The sequence below is a fragment of the Nannospalax galili genome, unplaced genomic scaffold (assembly GCF_000622305.1).
Source record: "Nannospalax galili isolate Female #2095 unplaced genomic scaffold, S.galili_v1.0 scaffold83, whole genome shotgun sequence".
Taxonomy (NCBI): Eukaryota; Metazoa; Chordata; class Mammalia; order Rodentia; family Spalacidae; genus Nannospalax; species Nannospalax galili.
In genome coordinates this window covers 1,061,815-1,067,020 of record NW_008352659.1, presented here as the reverse complement: position 1 = coordinate 1,067,020, position 5,206 = coordinate 1,061,815, and positions in this window count along the sequence as shown.

Below are 5,206 nucleotides of genomic sequence, written 5' to 3'. Positions count from 1 at the left end.
GTCTAAATCCATGAATTCTTTATGATCCTTGAGTGATGCTAAGAAAATGACTTGTTTTGGAGTCTGGTAAACACAGAAGAAAGTAGACAAGCATTTACCTTGCTTTAGTTATTTAAAGTGACCAGTAAGTAACTTGCTGGAAGTTTCTTATTGCTGAAATGCTAATACGAAAGTTACCCCGGGGCAGCCATCTGGGAGAGGTCTGCGTCCTTGAAAGCCTTCTCTGTGTCTATCCAAGGCAGCTTCTTGCAGAGCTTTATCCTAGCCCGTGGTATGTCACAGCACAGATCAAGGCCGGATCTGGATTCTACCATTTCACATTATGGGGGGAAATGTTCTCTGGGGGATGATGTTAAACACTCAAATCTGGACAGGTGCAACTCTCTTTTTTCGTAGAAGGACATCTCCAGAGCTGGACCAGCTGTTTTCCATGATACCTTGGGCTGTTTCCTTCATTCTCTGGGTTCATTTCTCCATCTGTACCATTCAGATGCTCTGGATTTGGCAGCTGTGGGCACTATAAATCCTTCAGTGGTGCCAAAGGTTGAGGTCTCCGTTCACATGCATTGACTCTGTTACTGACCCCACACTATTTGGATCAGTACACTGGACATACCAGAAAAACAAAAGAACATGGATCTTGTCCATCCTAGTTTCTTCAGCACCCATCACAGAGCCGGGCCCTCAACAGAGAATATACTTTGTAAACAAAAGCAACTATAAACCAGGTCAATGGCTAATGGGTAACTAGAAAAAAAAAATGAAGACTTATAGCAAAAAGGTCTGGGCTACTTGCTGTGTAATGAGTGCCTACAAGTTGGTTTTTTTTTTTTTAAAAAAAAAGGCTAGTGGCTGGAGAAATGGCTCAGCAGTTAAGAGCACTGTCTGTTCTTGCAGAGGACCTGGGTTTGGTTCCTAGCACCCACATGGCAGATAACAACCATCCCTATCTCCACTTCCAGGGGATTCAACGCCCTCTTCTGACCTCTGCAGGCATTGCACAAGATGTACATGCAGGCAATACACTTATATATAAAACAAAAATAATTTTTTTAATGGAAGGCTATCAGTGGTTTCCAGTCCTACATCTAAGTGAAGATCACATATCTGTGCCAGGAACAGCCAAATATTTAACTTTGTGAAACACTATAATCTACAAAGTTCATACTCAAGATCCACACAATCAAGTTACAAAAAGAAAACTGTCAAAAATAAAACAAAACTCATGATCTTTGAAGTAAGTTTACAATTTTGGGTTGGGCCACATTCACAGCTAGCCTTAGCCACATGCAACTGCATGTGGCTAATGGGCCACAGGTTGGACACACCAGCTAGACTTTCTTTTAGCCCTACTGTACCCAAATAAACACTGTACCCAAATACACCACAGAGGTAGAAGCAAAGGAGATCCAGAAGTCTACCACAGTGGAAACACCTAGGATTGTCTCTGTTCTCTTTAGCAACACCTTTTCTGTAATACTGGGTCCTGGGCTGGGTAACTGCTCCAGGTGAGCACATATTTCTACCTGTGGTTCTGGTCCTTTTGGGCTTAGTAACATGGATTCTGGCTCTGACTTGATGTCTTCCACTGACATGATGTCAATTAAGAAGCTACAAATCTCATGACAGAAATCTTTGCCTCCACATCCAGAGACATTGGTGACCATATGAAATAGATGTGTTGATAGCTCAACGGGTAAAGTACTTGAAGTGTGAGGGCCTGAGTTTGAATCCTTAGTACTCATAAAAAGCTGGGTATGCTAGAACTATAATCCCAGTTCTCCTATGACAAAATGGGAGGCAGAGCTAGGAGAATTCTCTGAAGCACATGGGCCACCTAGCCTGGTATATGTTGCAAAGCGATCCTGTCTTGATGTGGAAGGCAAAGATGGGCACATTAGGCTGTTCTTAAACCACCACACACTTACATACAGGAAAGCATGCACATGTGCAAGCACATACACACACATAAGATTAAAAAGATTAACAAACAGACTAGCTTTTCTAAGGGGACTATATGGGTCACAGATAGAGACTGCAGGACAATTCTCCAAGTAACCTTGGACAGATTCAGCTCGCTACTATATATATATTTGGCTTGTAGAATTGTAACTGTAGAATATGCTGGAAATCCAACATCTTGAGATAAGGAAGAACTGGCCAGAATAGACAGGGCTCTAACCTACCATACCTACAAAAAGGATATCAATGCTTTAGCCCAGTTAGAGTCATTTAGCCTTGAAGCATAACACTCAGGTTGACTGATCTATGGGGTGCATTGGCTACAATGCAAATGGGACACAGAGAGACAAAACTCCACCCACCTTAGCTTTGCCAAGCCTTGCGGGAAACTGCTCATAATAAACCCTAAGCTTCTATTGTTTCTTGCTTCTTGTCTGTAAATGATAAACCTGATTCATGCACTTTGTATATTTTGTCTCAGACAAGTTAGTAACCAGGTCACAATGAACCTGCTTCCTACAGAAATAATAAACCATTCAAACATGCCGAGATTTTATCAAAGTCTAATTGACCAGGTAGGGAGTAAAATGTTCAAATCCAACGCATTTTAGCCATCCTGTCTCATCAAAGGAAGCTAGGAAGGGAGACAGAGACACACTTGTGAAAGCCCCATTCCAGAAGTACTGGTTTCCTGAAAGATTAAGACTTAATCACAGGACTAAGAATGCCTCCCCTTCCTCCCACTCTAAATATTATCACCATATTAGAAAAGAATAATTTATAGTAGTTCTTTTCATCTGGTACATTATGCTCAACTACCAGGAGAAAAATGCAAGGTATACTAAAAGGTCAAAAGTAGTCTGAGTACACACAGCAAGTATCAGAACCAGACTCAGGCGTGGAAGGACATTGAAATGATCAAAGCACCTCTAGGGCCTCGGGGGTGGGGGGCTTAGTTGGTAGAGTGTTTGCCTAATATGCATGAAACTCTGGGTTTGATCCCCAACACCACACAGCATGGGCATGGTGGTGCATACCGGTAATTCCAGCACTCAGGAGGTAGAGGCAGGAGGATCAGAAGTTCCAAGTCATCATTGGATACATAATGAGTTTAGGGTCAGCCTGGAATGCATGAGAGCTTGTCTTGATAGACTGATGGAAAGAAGGAGAAAGGAAGGAAGGAAGGGAGGGAGGGAATAGTGAATCAGTAAATACAAATTTTTTTTTGTCTTTTTGAGACAGGGTCTCCCTGTAGCCTCAGCTGGCCTGGAACTCACTATATAGACCAGGCTGGCCTTGAACTCACAGAGATCTGCTTGCCTCTACCTCCCAAGTACTGGGACTAAAGGCGTGAGCCACTATGCCTGGCTAGGAAAACAATTATTTCTATGCAGTAATTTCTTTTGACTAAAGTAGACACCATGCTAGAACACCTGGGAAATGTAAGCAGAGATGGAAATTCTAAGAGACACTAAAGGACATGCTAGTGATAAAAGATTATAAAAGGAACAGTGAATGATTCTTCCACAACTGAAAGGAAAAAAGACTGAAAAAAAAAGAAAGTTCACAAAAACTATGAGACAACCACAAGAGGTCTAACAAATGCACAGACACTAAGCAAGAGCAGAAGGGAACGACATGCCTAAAGTAACAGTGACTGAGGATTTCACCCAGTTAGCTAGATGCCTAACTATAGATCCAAGAATCTCAGAGAACACAAAACAGGACAGATGCCAGCACACACACACACACACACACACACACACACACACACACACATGCGCGCGCGCGCCATATGTGGGCATTTTGTAATGGTTCCTTTCGTTACTTGAACAAAATACCCAACAGGAACAACTTCAGGGAGGAAGATTATTTTAGCCTGTGGTTTTGGAGGGATTTTGGTTCACCATCATGGGAAGGAAGTGGTGGAAGCCTCTCTCTCCATGGCTAGGAGCATGTGGCAGGGATTACTCACATGGTGGGAGCCTGGGAAGCAGAGAATAATTGGAACTAGGGACCAGGCTAATAATCTTCAGAGGTTCACTCCTAGAGTCCTACTTCCAGCAACTAGGACCAACTTCTAAAGACTCCATGGCCTTCAAACTAGCACCATGAGCTGTGGACCCAGCATTTGAACACGTGTCTGTGGGAGGCATTTCAAATTCAAATCATAACAGCATATCATATTCAAGATGAAAAAATCAAGGATGAAAAAAGTCTTGAAAGAAACCATGGAGAGGGAAAAAAATACTTATAAAGGAGCCCAGATAAGAATTATATCCAGTGGCTAGAGAGATGGCTCAGTGGTTAAGAGCACTGGCTGCTCTTGCAGAGGACCCCGGTTCAATTCCCAGCCCCCACATGGCAGCCAACAACCATCCTTAATTCCACTTCCAGGATATCTGATGTCCTCTTCTGACCTCCGTGGGCACTGCACGACACGGATGTGCTTACACACTTGCAGGCAATATACTCATACACATAAAATAAAAATAATAAAATATTAAAAAAAGAATTACATCGAATTTTTCCTCAGAGAGAATCAAAGAAGAAGAGGAGGAAGAAGAGAAGGAGGAAAAGGAGGAGGAGGAGGAGGAGGAGGAGGAAAGAGAGGGGAGAGAAAGAGAAAGAAGAAAAGGAGAAACAGAAGCAGAGACAAAGACAGAGAGAGGCAGAATGAATTCGGGAAAGGGCAATGGAAGCAGGGAATGATGGAGCACACAGTAGATCGTGGCATGTGCCTGTAATTCCAGCACTTGGGAGGCTGAGACAGAAAGACCTTGAATTCAAGGCCAGCTGGGCTACATAGAGGACCTTTCTCACAAAAAACAAGGTGTCAGGGAGATGGCTTTGCAGGTAAAGGCACTTGCTACACAAGTCTCTTAGGGCTAGAGAGATGGTTCAGTGGTTAAGAGCACTGACTGCTCTTGCAGAAGACTCAGGTTCGATTCCCAACACCCACATAGTGGCTAACAACCATCTATATCTCCAGTCCCAGGGGATCTGACACCCTCTTCTGACCTCCGAGGACATGGCACAACATAGGTGCACTTACATTCATGCAAGCAATACACTCATACACTAAAAATAAATAAATAAATAATAAATAAATAAATAAATAAATAAATAAATAAAGTCTATTGACCTGAATTCAATCCCTGAAAACTACATAAAGGTAGATGGAGAGGGAGTACATGCCCACAGACATACATCATGCACATACATACAATAATAATAAATAAAC